Source organism: Phymastichus coffea, unplaced genomic scaffold, assembly GCF_024137745.1.
Source record: "Phymastichus coffea isolate CEN01 unplaced genomic scaffold, Cenicafe_Pcof_1.1 PCOF00070, whole genome shotgun sequence".
In the NCBI taxonomy this organism is placed as follows: domain Eukaryota; kingdom Metazoa; phylum Arthropoda; class Insecta; order Hymenoptera; family Eulophidae; genus Phymastichus; species Phymastichus coffea.
In genome coordinates, this window is record NW_026706881.1 from 92,789 (window position 1) to 112,374 (window position 19,586).

Below are 19,586 nucleotides of genomic sequence, written 5' to 3' on the forward strand. Positions count from 1 at the left end.
GACAAGCAAGTAAGAAAAACGTAATTGAGTACGCAGGCGCTGTGACTCGTGCGTTGCGTCACTCTGTTGGTGCGCGCGCGCACGTAATGAAGTGCGCACCGCGGCCAAATGGAAAGTATCGCTTAACCCCCGCGCCCTTCTGCCCTTCTGCATTATCGATCGACCGAGAGGAATACAGACCTCGCGGAGCGCAAACTTGGAATAAACCGCTTCTCCGCAACTCCGCCGGCTCGGGCGATATTTCAGCCCGAGCGTTATTGATTGTTGCGCTCGGCGCAGCAACAAACCCGAGATTGTTGCACTTCTCCTTTTCTTCCGCTCTCGTCCATTAATAACCGTGCGAGTTTCGCGGGAAGCGAGCTCCGCGCGTTATTCAAATGCTGTTATTTTATTCAGCGAATTTCAATGGAGTCGTAAGTTCAAACGCGAAAGGGGAGGGGAGGGGGCCCAAGATTTGCATGGAAATTGCGAAATTTAATTGGAGTGCGAGATATTTTTGCGAACAGCTCCACATCTCTATCTGCTTATACCCGACGAGCGAAAAAAAATCTGATGGCGAACGGATTTTTCGCGCTCGCGAGAGCCTGAATATTCAGCGCACGATGGCGTGTTTTGTAAAATCCAGCTTATCACCTCTCGGAAAAGTGTTAAACGTTCGTCTATTAGAGTCCAAGTTTCTCTCTATTAACACGTTCGCCATCATTCTAATTCGTTGTTCAAACAGCGTGTTTTTGTCCATCCAGCAGTCGTCGCGGGGTATTAAGAAAAAAAGGGAAAAAAGCGCTGTCGGAATATAAATGGAGAAGCAAGTATATTTCCGTCGAGGGAGAGAGATACAAAAAGAGAGGAATTAAAAATACATCGTTAAACCTCGCAACACGTACAATGTCGGGATTTTAATACACCTCTCTCTCCCCTCGAGTGCAATATAATTCCGACGCGCGCATGCACACAGACACGCGGCGGGCAGAGTACACGGTGTATTATATTCCAAAAAAGACGCTAGCTCGCGCGCTTTCACCGACACGCGATATCGCGCGCATCAACTTGGAAATGGTTATTTTCATTTTCCCTCTCTCTCTCTCTCTCCGATGATGAATCGCGCGCGCGATGTATTCGAAATTGATTGATAGGCCGGCAAGAGAGGCAAAAGCGATATTCTATTTTTGAGCGCGAGCCGAGATATAAATAAAAGTAAAATAGCGCGACGCTGGAAATAGACTGCGCCGCGCGCGATATGTTTGATCTGCTAATTCGTGTTTGCTCGTCCGCTTCTTCTTCGCACGCACTTTTATTATTTTCCACTTTCGAGCGCGTTTGCGCAACGCGCACCCGCCGATTTCATTCGCGAGAGATGATGAAAGTACGCGGGAGAGCTTTCAGATAGATTAAACTTACTGGTTGCCCCCCCCCCCCCCCCCAACGCAACGATACTAAAACACGCTCTGCATCGCCAGCTTCGTTGCGTTTTTATTCTCTCTGTGGGAAGAATTATGCGACACACTGGCAGCTATCGCGCACACCGCTTCTCTATTTATGCATACAGTTGCACGTGCGCGCGCCAACCTCTTTTACATTCCAGCACATGTACGTACGCCGCGGAGCCCAAAACTCGCCTTCCAGCCCCGGGAAAAGGGGCAGCAGCTTCGTTTTCTCGTTTTCCCTTTTCGCACAATGCTCCCGTACTGTTGCGCAACTGTCTCGGCCGTAACTGGTCGAGAGGCCGCCTTGCTCCGCCGCCGAGTGCCATTGATTGGCGTTCGCGTAATTCGCGCGGAGAATGCACATGCGGGCTCGCCGGATCGCCGAACTGCAGTGATATCGAGTGTGCCGCGGCGCGCTCCCGACTGCTCGCGAAAAAGCCGCGAGATAACGAACGAGCGGCTCTCGGCGCTGGTCGATCTCCGCGTCGCGAGCTCGCTAGTCGGCGAGAAACGCACTGCCCGTTCTATTTCTGGAAACAAAGTAACGGGTTCGCTTTCCCGATGGATAACTTGGCCGAGATGTAGGTTATTACTTTCTCGGCGCTCTGCAAATACGCGCGCCAAGTTTCGACATTGGAAAATATTTGTTTATAGCAGCGGACTGCTTTGATAGTCTGAAACAAGGAAAACGGGTTATGCTAATGCGAAACCTCGATCCGTACGAGAGTCTAATTCAATTTGGACGCGTCGCGCGATAAATATTACAGCGATATAATATAGTCGTTAAAAAAATAGATTCCAGCAACAATTTAATACAACTCGTTAAAGTACGTAATACAACAAAGTCGTTTTATGTATGCGGAGCCGCGTGACACACAGCTTTTCCCCCCTTTCTCTCTCTCGCTCTCGCTCTCGCTCTCGCTCTCGCTCTCGCTCTTTCCTCGTGAATTAAACGAAGCGTGCACAAGCAACTAATGAATTCTTCAACGTAACAAGGCGACCCTTTGTGGAGAAAAAGCCATTAAGAAAATATTAATAGAAAAGCAAGCTGTACGTAGGTTGTTATTACTGTTTTTGTTTGTCCAAAGAGAATAGTCCCCGTTGTGTGCGCGTTTTAATCTCGAAAGAGAGAAGAGAGAGAGAGAGAGAAATGAGTAGCATGTCGTGTATCGATTTGTTCGACTGTAAGGGTTAGCGCAAGATGGAGGTTAAGCCTGTTTATTTGCGGCCATTGTTGAACAGACGCGCAACGGAAAAATGAAAATGTTATCGAGCGTGAATAATTTATTTGCAGGTCCCCGAGACTATATTTAAAACCTCGTCTAATCTAATGCTCCCCGCCGCTGCATCTGCCTCTTGAGTGAAAAAAAAATACTCGCTACGAATGTATATATAGCTTCACGGTTATGTCTGTGTGTGCGTGCAGCGATGTGTTGAGAGTTCGACTTTCTACTAATAACCATTCGATGTAATCAAGATGGAGCGAAAAACGAGCCTAGAAAGATACTTTGAATAAATATTATCGAGTGTTTGTTTCTTTCTATCCTTTTAGAAAGTCGACAACGTATCTAATCTAATTCGCGCTTTGCTCTTAGTTACGTAAAAAACGAACAGAAAGAACAAGAAAACGAGAAAAAGGGAAGGAAAGAGAAAACTAGCAAGAAGACGCGGATATCGAGGCACGCGTGTGGACTCTTTGTCTTTTACTACAATCAGAATGATAAACAGTAAGAAAGGCGCATCGTCTATTTTCATAGATATAAAAGCCGACGGCACAGTGAAGTCGGAGAGCGTAATTAAACGTGACATCACTGCCACGGCCTTAAAAATCAAATCAAATATGAAGGCTTTCGGGAAGAAAGCAAGGAGAGCGCGCGTGCAGTGGTCGCTTTCTCAAAAGTGGGCAAGAGCAAATCGATTAGGCGAGTGCATTAAAGTTAAATTGAGCGCGTTGAAAAGCGACAAGTTATTCTAAAAGTGCGAGGGTGATTTAGTTCGCGGGACGGTTTTCGAGCGTCGCGCCAACAGCTCAGTCGGCCGACGTTGTAGCGCGCGCGAGATCGAATTTATATCTTTTATGCAACGCGTTATTGCGCGGGCAAGGCGAATCAGAGCGCCGCGCGCAGTTGCGCGACTCGCTCGAGCGCGTCGGCGGAGCGCGCTCGACGATACCGATCGGCTCTTCCTCGTCGACTGCAGATTCATCCTGCGCGTGCTAATGCGCGCGGCATCGGAGATCGAGCTACGAGAGTGCCCGCCAGATCGGAGAGTTGGCGCCACGCGGCCACTCGCCGCGGAACTTGTCTAGGATGCAGGCTGCTCACGGGATTATACGCGCGCTCGAGGGAGAGACCCCGTGACTCCCTCGTTGCACACCTCGGCTCGGAAAAAGCCTCTTCCCATTTCGCGGCTGTGTCCGCCTGTCGGATCATTTGATTACGCGTCGAAGATGATGATGCTCGAGCGACAGCAAAGAAAAACGTTGAGATTTTCCCATTCACCGTTATAATGCCGTGTGTATGGGTGGATCATCGATAATAACAGCGACGGGTCGACGACTTCCTGGTTGTTTGCTTCTTCGTCGCCTTTCTTTCTCGTGGTCAATTTGCATGGACATAGAAAATACACTGCGCATCGGCATTGCAAATTGAATTACAAAACCGCGGCCAATTACAATTATTGCAATGTCCCGGAGAGGCAGCGTTTGACGCATACAATATGTATGCCCCCCCCCCTCCCCCCGTACGATCGATGCGATCAACGATCGAATAAATTATCGTTTCAACCTGCGATTACACGGGCAGAGCGATCGCAATGAAAAGCTGCTTCATACACGCGCGGCGTAAATAGAAAAATGAGTTAACAGGCGTGACCTCCACCAACGAAAAAAAAACGCAAATGAAAGTAATGGCCGTCTCTCGCTGCGAGCAATTGTGCCTAACACCCTGATTTAGAAGCTGGTAAAAGTTACATGCATTTTTCGCGTGCACACGTCGATTGCCTTCCCGTATTTTGCAGGCTGATAAGTTAATGAGGCGCGACCTTGTGTGGGCATTAGAGGAGCGACTAAATATACCGACATTGTCAGACTTTCACCACTGGCGGTTCGAACTTTGACGACAATACAGCGGTTAAGCCGAGAGTCCTATCGGCTTGTTTGCCTTCCTTTGGAGCGATGCGATTGCTATCGATGTTTCTCTTTTTCCTTTTACCGTCGTCGCTACTCGGGCGGATAGTCCGTTGCGAATAAATACGTTAAATGAGCAATCAATCGAACGCAATCAAGCGATAAACTTTGACGTTTGCGCGTTTACATCGACAAGCATTTACATTCGTTACAGCGAAAGCGATAATATTTATTTGTGATAATATTCATTACGGACGATCAAACTTGATTCGCGTATTTTAATAAACGAACGCAGGGAGCTTCGATTAACATGATACAAGCGGCAGAAAAATTGTATTTCCCAGATAGCGGTCTGCGTTTTATTCGCAGTTTTGTCACTGTAGCTTGCTTTATATGTCGAGAGACCACAAAAGCAACCGGTAATTGCGAACAATTATCATAATGAGTAAGAAAACTCATTGCAAAAGAAAAAAGACAGAACGCTCACTCGATAAAAGTATAGTCTTGCCATTTTCGTAATTACAGACGGGTGTACGCGCGCAATTATTTACAACTCTCGGCAGAAACTATACGTATAGCATAGTATCAATAAAATAAAAAAATAGAAAAGAGGCACTTGGCTGCCATTTAAATTCCTGTCTTTACTATTATTAAACGCAACTTTGTTTTCCTTTCCCTCTGATTGTCCTATGCGCGGTGAAGTAGGTTTTCAGCGCGCCGTTTTCGCGGGAGGAAAAGTGCAGGAACAATCGATTGTTATTGCGGCGGCAGGACGCGTCGAGATGTGACTTAGCGAGCTCTCAATTAGTCGCGCGCGAGCGAGCTCTGCGAGAGATTTATTGCTCGCGTAATGAATCCGTTATCTCGCGTTGTTCCAATCACTCTCGATCCGATGCTTTTTTCGTCGATAAGCGCGTGCAAGTACGACACGCGACGAGCGTGCGGATAATGACACCTCACTCTCACTCTCTCTCTCTCTCTCTCTCTTTCCCTTTATCGCGCAGGTGTAATACACTCAATGTGCCCTTCTTCGCTTACGAGTCCGTCGGATAAATCAGCGCCGATTGCACACGCGTGTCCCTCTCTCCTTTCGGACTACTAGGACTGTGAAAGATTTTCACGGCGTTACAATTTTCGCTTAAAATTATTCATAATTGTGTTGTTCGTTAACGCTGCCGAATCGGAGCAGTAAGCTGTGGGAATGACGACGAGGAGCGAGCGCGTGAGCAGCAAAATACACACGGCGAGGCTCCTTCATTTAAAAGTAAAAACAAGTCGCGAGAGGCAAACGAGAGCTTTCTAACAACAAACTTGACGGTGTTTGCATGTCATTAAACTGAAATCCGTATACGAGGCCATTTCGCGTCTCGACGTAATATTTATTCGCTCCAGCGGACATCTTTCACCGTGCCATTGTTCTAATTGCCGGGCGGGCTGCTCAATCCGTTTTGCGCGACGTTAAACGCTTGCAATCGGACGTCATTCCAGCGGCTCGGCCGTGACCGCAGTTCACTAAAAATGCTCATGTTTGGAAACGTAGCCGCGGATAAAGTGGAAGGAGAGACACGGCTTTGCATGAGAATTGTAAAAAAAAAGAATTGTAAAAAAGAAAACGGTCGAATTAATCACAGCTTTACGCACGGCTTTTTCCTTTTATTTCCCTTATCGGAACTCGGGCCAACAAATATATACGAAAGATTTTACGTTCCATTATACTTTTTTACTGCGAGTGTATTACGATCAATATAAGATATTCCTTTTATCGTCTATATTCAGTTCTCCGCTGGCCGTTCTATTTCAGAAGAGTGCTCCAATATAACATGATGTATGCGGCAAAGACTTGTCGTAAAAGAAACGTTCCGTTCCCGAAAAGTTTTTCTTTATTAAAAATTGAAACGACTGCGCATACGCTCCAACTTGTAAGCGTTCCTTCGCTGGAATTTCTCGTTTTCCAAGCTCTTACGAACGATCGATCGCGAGTGTGCTTTTATGGTCTTGCGAAAGGAATTCAAAGTAAATGCGATTGTAGCAATGACAATGTTGCCCGGCGCTATTTATGAAGCTGTCTTCTGAAATGCACGCAATGATTTATTTCTGCGACATTTCAATGCGCGAGAAGCCGGGGATGTTCTCGAAAATAACAAGCGCTATCGTAATGATTCGGATGGCTCCGAGTCGGGTCGGATTGTTCATAAAAGTAAGGATAACGGTGGAGTTTCGTCGTCCATCACGTTTCATTTTTCCTTCGCAAAGCGCTTGCGCGCTCTAGGCCAAAGTGAAATCAAAAAGTATGCAGACAAAAGAGAAAGGAAACTTATGCACATAAGTATACCCGCGGCATCGTGAATAAGTTCCTAAATTAGTTTTCAACTTTTGCTTTCGTTCCGGGTTTATTAAAGGGAGAGAGAGAGAGAAAGAGGGCAGGGAGAAGTGTGCCAACACACCGAGGAATGGCAATTAGAAAACTTTAAAATCAAGTTTCTGTTTCCGTATTAAATTTATTTCGAAAAACAATTTCATGCCATAATTTGCTACAACAAAAAGCCAAGATCTGCCGATTAATCGAATCTACATAAATTACACATGAAAATTTCGAAAGATGACACGGTTCGATGATGATGATGAGAAAAACAACAAGCACGAAAGCAATTTCACGCTGAGGCAAATTAATAAATAAGTATAGTCGTGTAAAATGAGATTTTAAACAGCTTTCTTCCCCCTTCTATAAAAGAAACACCACGAAGAAGAAGCAAATTTGACACTTGGAGTATCAAGTTAGGGGAAGGTTGTGAGTTATCGATTAGCGATTATCATAAATTACTCGCTCTACAACACTTACCCCGGATAAGCAAGTAATCGCTCCGCGAGATATTTTTTTCACGCTGAAGAAAAAGAGATTTTTTTTCTTACTTTTTTTGGTTTTGCACGAGAGGCTGATGTGTGATTTGATGGATAGCTCTCGCGCGAGATAAAAATTTTTACGTCTATGTCAGAATTCTAAATCGGGAACTGTCAAGGTTTCTTTATGATGCAAATAAATTGCGGCAGTTCTGTCTTTTTTATTCGATAGCGCTGCTGCCGGTATGCGATTACAATAAAAATGCAATAAATATTAGTTTCGCAACTTACGCGACCAGTTTTATAATGTCAAAGAGAGAGGGCGGAGGGGGGGGGGGAGGTGAAAGACAGAGATAGAGAAGAGAACGGATAACTCACCTGAAAACGACGGAATGGAAAAAAAAGAGAGAAAAGTCAGAAAAAAAAAATTGAACTCATTCGTTTCATTTTCTGAATTTCTCAAAGTGAAATTTGGTAGTCTACATTGAAATGACTTTTATACAGCGTCATTTGGAGGACGGGGAATTTCACTTTGAAGAATTTCGAGAGTTTGATGATGGATCGACGTTGCAACGACGTTGGAACCTTATGAATAGTTATTATTTTTAAATTTAATTCATCAATGAAATTTATGGATGAACTATGCATTTATGCATTAAATCCCCCCCCCCCCCCGGCCATTACGTTTTTTAGTCCGGAAGACGGATATGCCAAGCGCGAATCTACAAATGATATTCCGTCGCCACGAACGACAAAATAGACCATAGCAATCGATAAAACGTACGTGGCGTTCGACATGAATCTATTTTTTAACGCACAACTCTTTCACAAAGTTCAACGGTGATGAAAAGAAATTCGTTATCGATTGCCACACACCAGCACACTCGGGATTGATCCCTTCAAACACACACAGCTTTCTAATCCGGCATAAAACAAATATCTCACAAATCGAATCTTCTTCTCGGGCAATATCGAGCCAATTTATCAGACGTTGCGTTATTTTCATTAATTTTCTCATCTTTGCCGTCTATGTGTTTCTTTCCCCCAGTTTCTCTCTCGGCACACTTATCCCCCGACGGGATCGCGCAGAGCGAGCAGGAAATCCCCTTCGCAATAAACGAAAATCTTCTCTCCTGTCGTTGCCGCTCGCTCGGTCGATTTTTCAAGCGGCCTTTTAAAAATCGTCGCCGTGCGTCGCGATCGCAGCCAACTCTTTTTCTTTTTCGCTAATCGCCGCTAAGTTTTCGTAATTGTTTTGTTCCTTGTTTCTTTATTTTATTTTTCGTCTTTTTCTTTCTTGTCGTTGCGTCAGTCTCTCATTGTTAGCATTATCTCTCAAGGTGATTTTTCGCCTCTCTCGATCCTTATCGAGCGCGCTGCCATACGAACTTTACGAGCCGAGATAAAATTACATCAAAGTCGTTTTTCAACGCGCGCACACAATAAGGCACTTTTATTCCTGGAAAAAGGAAGGAGAAGGAGGCAGTTTTACAGTCCAAAATTTATCGTTCCTTTTATACAATAATCATACATGCAGGCGGCCATTAAAGTATCAAAGTACATAAAGAAAATGTGCGCGACGTGTCGCTGCGGCTTTGGCGGGGGAGAGGGGGGATTATCTTTCGCATATCTCTCCGCCGCGACGTAACAGTGCATCCTTCTCGTGCACTGTTACATTATAAAATAAAAGCTCAGTGGCAATGATAAAGCAGAGGGAGGGAAGACGCGTAGTACGCACGCAATAAATTCCAATCTATGACGAGGCTTCCCGCGCGCGATAGCCATCCTCTTGCGATGACGCATTGTTGCTAAAAAGAAGAAAAAAAAACCAAAGTAAAAAAGACAGCGAAATATTTGCAACGCGAGTCATCCCGAGATACCGATCGATCTTTTGTTTCGCACAATTAAAATGAGAGAGAGAGAGGGGGGGGGGAGAAGGGAGGGTGTTCTGCTCGGATTAAACGGCTGCCAGGAAGCGAGTTTTCGTTTCACCTGTCGAGACGCGCTTCGTTGAACCACCATTCTTTTTTCTTCTTCTTCTTCTTCATTTTTTTTTTTTTTTTTTGCGAGAGGAAGGTCCTTCAATCGACAGACTCGACTTTCACTTTTGCGCACGTTAATTTCATTTTTCGGCGCACGGGTCGTCCGCGTTTATTGTTCGTTCGCGCATCGCGCCCTAATTAGAAACTGGTTCTCCGCCCGTGCGCGTGCAGTGAAAGTATCGCTTGGGATTGCATCATGAATGTTAAAGGGGATTCGCGAGCGAAAACAGTTACGAAGAGGTGTTTTTTTGTATGAGCGCGAAAAAGTAGAGCGAAAAGCCAACAGCGCTGTTTGATCTGCGGTATAAATCAACGTTCAACAGATTGCTTGTTGGCCTTTATCTGCAGATCGAATCACGCGGAAGATAAGATATTGCACATGCGTATGTATTCAGAGTTGCATTCGTCCCCTCTTTCCGTCGCACACGCACACGGCAACGACTCGCTGAAGGAAAGAAGAAAGGGAGAAAAAATAGAGTTCTCCGATGCCATCCGCAAATCCTATTTTACGGTATATTTTTGTCCCTCGTCAACAGTCGGAATTATAAGGAATCGATTGCGCAATACGTCCGCCAAAAATCCAGGCTAGCTTACGTTATTGACAAAGCGTCGTCATAGAGAACGCGAGAACCAGAGAGAATAGTAAAGTTGAACGAACTAGCGGTAAAAACAATTTTTACCTCTCGCTGCGTAGAGGAAGAAAAAGCAACGATAAGTACGCACACACGTATGCATTATATATAGAGAAACAGGAAGGAGTTGTACATTGAAAGATTGAGGGGCGGAGAAAAAGAGTATAATGGAGTGGTTTGATTGATTGGCGAGTTTATTGCTACGGGGAGTCACCGCTGCTTCGATTATTCATGTACAACCAGCTGCATTCGTCTAATGCTATAGAGGGCAGGGAAAAAACAGTAACGAGCAAACTATACAGAAGAACATTGTAATTTAAAGTAAATACCCGTAAAAACGACATTGCAAAAGACTAATGATAAGGGAGCGATAACAGACGGTTGTCGAAAATTCAGGATGTCACTTGAACATCCTCCGCGGAGGAAAAACGACAATAACCCGAGAATGCGGCTGAATGACGCAATTATACAAAAAAAAAAAGTTGCCCTCGAAATGTACAAAACACTCGAATTGCAATTGTTTTCCTCGGCCCTAAAGTAGTTTCCACTGCAACCGGAACCAAGTCGATGCCCTCGACTTCTGTCCTCTTTTATTGTTACGGTCGACTCCTGTAATTTTTCAATCTGTTTCAAAGAGTTTGCATTGTGTGCATTTCTGTAAAAAAAAGAGGACCTCGTTATACGCGGCGATCTCTTTTCTTTCTTTTCGCGTGCTGGTGGGGAGAGAGAATGGATGTAACCGGTAATTATGGGATTCGAATTGAATGAGAGACAAACAAGTAAAAAAGGGCTTCGCTGGAAATAGTCGTTATTTTCATAGCTGTGGGAAGGCCAAAATAAAAAGCATGTGTGCACGATAAAAATGCTCGCTCCCTTTGAAATTACAGACTGTACAATCTCCCTCCCTCGTTGATTCGGAGCAAACTCATCAAGGATATTAATTCAACTCTCGAACGAGAACATTTTCAATACACTCCGCGTTGTCGTATCAATATTTGGGTTTAATCGAGGAAAGAGGGTGGGGGGGAATGTTGAATTTGCATAACGAAATTTCAAATCTTTCCGATTCCCTTTGACTACAAGAACACTGCACGGCGCGTAACGCGCGGTGAATGATCGCAGCAAATTAACTGAGAGAAAAATGGCTTCTGGAATGCGAAGAGTCTTTTAAATTTTGCGCAATTATCGTTATTATGCTGTGGATGAACTTACTAAATTCAACGTTTAACGCTAGGAAAAGAGAAGATAATGAAAAAAGCAATAATGTTTGCCTTTTTGAAATAACCTGCCGTTTGCATTTACATTTAAAATGGTTGCGCGTCGCAGCTGCTCTCTAAGAGAGAGAGAGAGAGAGAGAGAGAGAGCGAGAGAGGGAGAGAGAGAGGGAGAGAGAGGATGAATGGATTTTTTCGAGGACGTCAGTTCATCCGTTCGAATTCAATGTTTCTTTTTATTTATTCTAGGCTGCTTCGACAAAGAACTCACACATAAAAATGAGATGACTTTGCTTAACGAATATAAATGACTTTCCTTTTTCTTTGTTATCGTGGATATATTGTTGTTTTTTTCTTAACGGTCTATCGTAAAAAAGAATTGTATAATTACAGCTGTGGGCAAAGAAGAAAAAATTAGTAATTCCAAACAACGAGAAAGATCATAAAGCAAACTAGTTACATTCTCGTTCCCCGAAATTTGCCGTTCGTGGGGCAAACAATGTTTTTAAAAAGCGCCAACTTGGCAATAAAACTCAAATAATGCGATCTGAGAAAGAAAGGAAAAAAAAGACTCGAGAATAATGAGCAGTATTTTCATGCTACCTTTTTTCTCTCCTCAACAAACTCTCCGTTCGACAAAAAAAAAATAAAAAAAAAAAGGAGTAGCGCGTCAAATTGCAGTGGAAGTACCGAGAGAGAGAGAGGCAGGCAATATTCCTTTTCCCAGTTTGTAATTTAGTCGAAAAACTTTTGCTCAGCAATTAAAGTTTCGTTCGGCGTATTCAAATTTTTCACGCGCGACTTAGGAATGCCAGTAAAAGGAAGGAACAAAAAGAAAAAAAGGACTATTGAGGGGTTAGAGAAAGAAGAAGAAGAAAAAGACTACATATTTAGAAATGAAGTTCTTTTAAGTAACAGCAGCAGTCAGTGGAAGATGAGGAGAAGAAGGAGAAGCGGGCAGCAGGCCAAAGCTATAATTTCACAATGGACTCTCTCCCTTCGGGCTTCTCCGATTATTATACTCGAGCAGGTAGAATCGAAAAGCCTTTGTGAAGGAAGAGCAACCAGCCCGGTGTATTCGAAAAAAGAAACGCATTGTGACGAACGATGTGAGTGAAAGAAAAATCGCCCCCCCCCCCTTCCCCCCACTCCTTCCTTCTCTCTTTTTAAAACATTGCGCAATGCATTATTGCCGGGTATAAATATTTATTTGCGCCGACAAACATTTACGAGCGACTGACCCCGGAACGAATTTTTATTTATCGCTCTCCGAAGAAGAAGCCTCATCGCCTCGATTACAATTTCGCCTCTTAACGACTGTGAGAAAGTTTTTCGTTGCTTCTTTTACGATCCGACTAATAAAACGAAAAGCAACATTGTAGGCGTCCTTCTCGATATCTTAATTCTCGCTGTTTACACGACACTTCGTTAACTGAGTCGTCGAGATTATCTCTCACGCGCGACGCTAGGCGATTTAACGACGCGGAAAAAAAAACGGAATTCTCATTGCTTGATTATTCATCGGCCGTGAGAGGGGGCGTCGTGGAATGTTAATAGGAAATCCTTCGCAGCGTTTTCCCGCGCGCGCACTGTGTCGTCGAGCTATCGGCAATTATTAATCGAGACATAATTTTCATAAATTGCAACACGCGCGCGTCTCTCTCATTAGAGATCTCGTAGAAAACGCGAGTGTGAGTCGACGTCTTTTTCTCGCGGCCGAAGAGGAACTTTGTACTCTTCGAGTTTGGAAACTCGGATGAGGTACATTAAAATTCATAGAAAAACACCGGCAATTAAACGATACGCGGTCGAAAGAGAGATAGAGAAAGAGAGAGATATCAGAGTGCTAAGTGCGCGTGGAAACACAACTCGGGCGTTATTTACGTTCTCTAAGTGCATTAGTCCTCGCGCTCGCTCTCTCACTCACCCCCCCCCCCCCTCTCACTCTGAAGTGAGATTTTACTGGAGTGGTAAAGCGTGTAGTTCATTTGGTTGATTAGATGTAAAAAAGCTCCATCATAATTCTGCTTTACTGCGCGCGCGCCTTTCGAAATTCATTATCCAATCGTAAAGAGGAGCGCGATATCCTACGGGAAATTTCTCCGGATCGTCTTTTACGGACGCGCCTGTTCTTTCTTCCCCTTTTTACGTGCTGTCGTTGATTAAGGACTCGCTGATTAAAATTACAATGTAAATGACGACGGCAAGGGCAGTGCGTAAATTTTATAGAGCATAGATTAAAAAGCAATTTTCGTTTTATACACGCGAGAGAAAAAAAAATTATGCAGTCTCTCTCTCTCTCCTCCCATAAATATGCCCAGTAAAGATGATGAATTTTTTCCCTTCACCCACCCACCCCTATCTCCTGCCTCCTCCGCCATCGTCGAAACTGGCTCGCAACTATTTTTATAACCCGGCAATTAAAAGTGACACTCGCGCGCTCGCCTCGAGTAATGGATGTTCTAATAGAACTTCCAAGTCATAATTGCCGCCATTAGTTTGGATTAAAAAGTAACCGTTATTCATTGGCTTCTCGCACACACATGAGAGGAAAAAAATTCATCTTGGCGCGAGGACAAAGAAGAAGATATCGCGACGTACCGTAAACGTACATCGTCATTTTTTCTTTTCCGAAGAAAAACCGAAACGGTTACAGGAGTGCGGGCTGTAATTTAATGTTTTCCCCTGTCTCTCTCTCTCTCTCTCTCTCACTCGCGAATGAGCGCTCGTGGAGAGGGGGAAAAAAAGCCGCAGTGTTACCCGTAAATTTTTTAACGCCTGAAATAAAGGCCTTTACGATGGCGCGGAGGGGCATTCTGCAATTTTTAATGCAACATTTTAACGCCGCGGAAATGGAAAGGTGCACCGTGGAAAACGAAACGAAGTAACGATATAGGTATAGGCTCCATGAGTAGCGCTCCAAGACTGCTCGTCGCTTGTTAGGTTAAGGCCAGCTGTTTGCCAAATGCACATTACCAGTATCGATTCCCGACTGCAAGTCGACACAAAGATGGCGAGACGCAGCTATTCCGCTCGGAGAGTAATATCTATTTTTGACCCCCCCCCCCCCCTCTCTCTCTTTCTCTCGTACATGCGAATCGTAAATTTCATTTGAAATATCGCGCGCTTACGGGACCCCCCCAATCACACACTGTGGAGCACACGGGTGCGCGCGTCGTAACTCATTTCCATGTAACAACATTTCAGTTGAATGTATATTTCCAAAGAGCCGTTTAAAGGTTTGTACTCCATTTAAATACATTAGTCATGGGCCAAGATTAGATTCTCTCTCTCTCTCTCTCTCTGCACATGTTTGAGATTTGGATCCAAGCAGGTATATATATGGTCACATCTGGACACAAACCCTTCAGTGTGTATTTCGAAGCCACGAGAAAAAAATAAGATTTATGCCTTTCTCTCCCGAGAGACTCCCAGGATATAGTAATACAAATTTATAACCCTAGTCCAATATGTTTTAAAGTCGAAGAAAAAAAAAGTGTTCGTGTATGTGTTTATACTCTTCCGTTCAAGCGCGCCCGCATCACGCTGCTTTATTTGTGCAGAGGAACGTCGAAATACACTTTGATGTATTTTTAAAAATTATTATTCGCCCGCTGCCTGCCTGCCCCAGGGAAAAAAAAATAGAGAAGAATAAATGTTTGTCCTCGTAAATTCCAAAATGTCGTTATTCAAATTTTTAAACAAAGTATATGTGCGCGCGATTTTTTTTTTTTTTTTTCATACCGTTGTGCGCGAGGTATTTCCCATTTTCGCGTGTATAATGCTTTGCAATTCAATGGGCGCATTAAAAAGAGCGAGAGAGGGAGGTCCAATCTGCATAGCATGTAATTCTTTTTTTGTGCACATTTTAATAACTGTAGCGGTTGATTGAGTGCGTCAAGTATGAAAGCGGAATGAGAATATTTCTACAAAAAAAGTGCATCGAGTGCGTTCTTCTCCACTTGCACTTGCATAAAACTTGATTAAGAAGAATTAAGAGGAAGCCCTTTCACTCAATTAGCGCACGTTGCTCTGATCTAACCTCAATAGCAGGACAGAGCCTAGTTCGTAAGAACCTTGCCATGCGAGAAAAAAAATAGCACGCGTGTAGATACAAGGGAAGAGTAGTCGAATCGTCAAACAAACGTGAAAAAAAAATTATAAAAGAAGCTCCAGTCTTGCTTAGAGCCCGGCTTAACCTACTTTTTTTCCCCCGCAGCGTACAACCAATAAACATTCCAAGATTCGAAATCAATAAAAATGACAAGTAGGGTGCGCTACGTTGCGTTACACTCCCGTGTAGAACAGCGGCTCATCGTTAGAAATTAAAATCGCTCTCTCCCTCAAGGGCAGACATTTACATTCAAAGTGCTTTGTCAGCTTCCTTTCTTTATGTGCTCGCGAATATCGCAACGCAGGTCGGAATCTCAATTTAACAGCGACGCGAGTTAATAAAAAAAAATAGCCTTTCGTAAGTTGGCACGAAACGCAAATGAAATTAAGTTGATATTACTGTTTGTTTGTGTTTCGACTTGACTGCCTCATTATTATTCGAAACCCAGAGATTGCAAAAGAAAAAAATCACTTGTTTTTATTTCTCTTTCCTGTTGCAATGTTGCACTATTGTATGTATGCGTTTCTTCATCCGTTTGTTTGCATTACTCGTTACACATTGATAAACGATGACTCAGTGAATAGATTACAAAAGAACGTCGATGAAAAAACACAGCAACAACAACAAACATTACGCGAGCGCGCGATTCCCACTTGTTGTCCGCGATAACTCGACATTTCCATCCTTAAAACAAATCTTGTTCCGTTATAATAATAATTTCTCAAGGCTTTTCCCACACGTACAGCTGCTAAAAGTGACTCATCTTCTGCCTTTATCTGCGGCGTCGTCTCATTAATAACGAAACACAGGCGCGCTCGACAATTTGTTTCAGCGCTGCATAAATAACTCGCCGAGATATCATCGGGAGAGGAACGACTGTCCCGATCAATTAGCCATTCATCGTCGATTATATATCCGAGAATACACGTAGGAGAGGGACGTTGCGCAACGAAGAAAAAGAGCCAGTGCGTCCCAGTTTAACTTTTCAATTCTCTCTCCGATAGAAATGCAAGGATGAATGGTAGGAAGGGAAAAAACCGGAATGGAATTCAAATTGAACGTAGTCTTTCGGACGAAGTCGTCGTTGTCGCGCGCGAGCGATAGGCAAATTCGAAAGTTTTAATTGCCGGAGAGGGAGAAGGCTTATCGGCCAAAGTCGCATAATGAATCTCGCAAGGGGTTGCAATAACGAGGAATCTCGGGAGGAATAATTTTTTTAATTGGCTCTCTCGCAAAACTCATTACCGCCTCGTTGCGAGAAAGTCGAGTGTTGTGCTAATGGTTGGTCACCAGGTCGGTGGTCAGAATTAGTTTCAATTATCGACGTAAAGAAGAGAAAAATGATGCACGCCAGGACAAATAAACGAGAGGAAAGAAAGTAACGAAAGGGACGAAAGGAACGGGAGAAGGGGGGGTTTACAAGTTTTGTGTGTGGAAACTTTTCAAACGAAGATGGATGTTTTCGCAAATAAACGAGAAAAGATGAAAGAACGCGTAATTCAAAAAGAAAAAAATTACAAATAATCCACGAGAACGACTATTGGGAGAACTTTCTCAAATAAGATAAACGTGAATTTATGTTCCGTGTACATTCCAGCGAGTTATAAGAGATAGACGTATATACGCGTGTGTATACAGAAAATACATTTTCGACTTGTACAAAGGTTGGAATTCCATGGGATGAGAAATTCCTGTTTCCTCCTCCCTCCTTCTCTCTCTTCTCCCTCTCTCTTCCCCTCTTTCTGTCGGAAAAATTCCAATAATAAAAATCGAATTCGACGATATTAATATCCGTCTCGTTTTTCGTAGAACTTTCCAAAGCTATTGTGACTCGAAAATTATACACAGAGAGCAAAATCGATGATTGGCAATTCCGCGGAGCCATCCGACCGAAAAATTATCCGAAATCTGAATTTGGAGGAGGCTGAAATTCGATACGCTCGTCCGTAATAAGCTAAAAACGATGAGAAAAAAGACTATATGAACAATAACAAGAAGGAGGAGGAGGAGCGAGAACACATGACATAAGGGAACAGATGGTACTACCTGAGCTGCCGAGATCTAATAGATAGAGAAAAAAGGAAGGGCCAAAATGGTCTAACCTTCAAGAACCGCGGAGAGCGTGACCAGAAACCAGTTTGTTTGGCTCTCTCCCTCCCCTCTGCTTTCTATAGTTCGTTGTCGATGACTCGAGAGTCCCTTCGTTTACGCTCCTTCCTTTTTCGAAGGAGGCCTTTTAAAAAACTGCCAGTTCGAATTATGCTAATGAAACGCCACCTTTAAAAACCTATAAGTATGCTAATCCATGCGTGGCTTTTTTTCCCCTAGGAAACTCTGCAATTTGTCGCGCGCGATTACGCACTCGCTCTTTCTTCTTCTGCAGTGTGTACTTTTGATTTACGAGCCGACGTACATTGGAAAAGCACGAACGAGGCTTATTGTTATGCACTTTGATGAAAGAAAAACCAACGAGTGCGACAGCAAGAGAGACTTTAATCTTCGAATAACAAAATCTACTCTTGTCTCTCTGTATGCTCAAAGTGCAACAAACGAAAAGAATGTCAATTTGGCTAAAAGCAAAAGCACTCGGCGCTCTGCTCTCGTCTTTTTTTCCTGCTTCGCGCGCTATTTTTATACAGTGTACTTCGACAAAGTGCCTTTATCGACTGCGCGATGCATTTCAAATGCCACGCCGAGAGAATAATATCAAAGCTGACATACATTTTTTTCGTGTTTTTTTTTATTTTCTTTCTCTCTTTTTTTCTTTTCTCTCGTGAAGCGCTGATTTTGTTTTCCTTTCAAATAAGCTTCGGGTTTTTTCTACGAACCAGATGGCAGTTCATTGGAACAGGCTATTATTCGCATAAGCACTTCTCTTGTGATTCCAAGGATCTCGTGTCGCTCGTCGCACCAAACGAGCGAGACAAACGATTTGCGCGCGGCATCGACAACGGGAACGAGTGGAGCTGGCATAACCGAAGCCGCGAAAGTTTCAACATGTGTAATTTAATTAGCAATTTGCCCTCCATCGGGCGAGCGCGCGCGGCTGAACCGCGTTCGTACAGATGCCGCGCGTCTATAACTTCAAAGGTAAATTCGCGAAAATCGTACGTATGTGTGTTGCCGAGAGATTGAATTATATGCAAATCTATACGCCCCCCCTCCTCCTCCTCGCGTTCACTCGAAAGACAAACAGAGTGAATCTTTTTCTTCTTTTCTTTCGTATTTTTACTGAACTGATTACGATCAAGCGAACAAACGAGGTTTACCTGGGGCTTTTGAGATGGAGGGATAATCGCATCACGACGTTAAAGCGATTAGTCACTCCGCGCTCTGTAGAGAGATGCTCGAACTCCAATTATAGGTCAGCTTGCAAACTATATTTCAAAAGTAAAAAAAGAAGACGGCCATTTGAAATTGTAATTTTTACGGATATGATTTTTTTCAGCGAAAGAAAGAGACGGAGAATTTTTACTTTCTACGTGTGCGAGTAGAGTTGAGAGAATGGGAAATTTATGTATTTCACTGAGTTTCTAACTGTGTTATAAATTCCGACGATAAGATCGTAGCAAACCAAATGATCATACTTTCAAAACTATTGTTCGCCGAGGCTATTTTAACGAGATAGCTTATCTCTCTCTCTCTCTCTCTCTCTCTCTCTCTCTCTCTCTCTCTCTTCGTATAAAGTATTTTTACGTTTGCATATTAAAAGAGAACTTCTATTGCGGTTGGATTCGAGGTTTATTGGTTGATTTTTATACGCCGAAAGGAAAAGAAAAAGCGCGCAATAAAGAGATTGCGGCTACTGAAAACTTGGTTGTACAACGTAAAAGCAAAGGTAAAAACGTAAATTTCCATAATGTTTAGTAATAAAACATGATTTAACACTTCAAACTTCTGGACTTAATAAGAATTAACTATCGCAACTTTTCACCCAAAAGTCTTACCTCTCCCCCCGAAAGTACTAAAGTTTAAAGCGTCGCGAGATTAAACTTGCCGCGCGCCGTGGAAGGTAATTTCGAATACACCTCTCCACTACGGAAATTGCACCAAACTTTACTATTATGTTTTAACAATTGCCAGACCTTAAATAAATATTACGCAAACCGTTTCCCAATGAAATTTCCTTTTCGTGAAAGCAGCAGCAGAAAAAAGAACTTCTTATTCAAAGCGACAAAGTAAAGTTTCTCAATAA

The 19,586-nt window shown here is 43.4% G+C and overlaps 1 protein-coding gene across 5 annotated transcripts in view; it reads right to left on the reverse strand.

The window, feature by feature from the left end:
- The window catches only part of LOC131667753 (TOX high mobility group box family member 3-like), a 177,614-nt gene that overhangs the window by 29,843 nt on the left and 128,185 nt on the right, over positions 1-19,586 (reverse strand). The window lies entirely within an intron of this gene.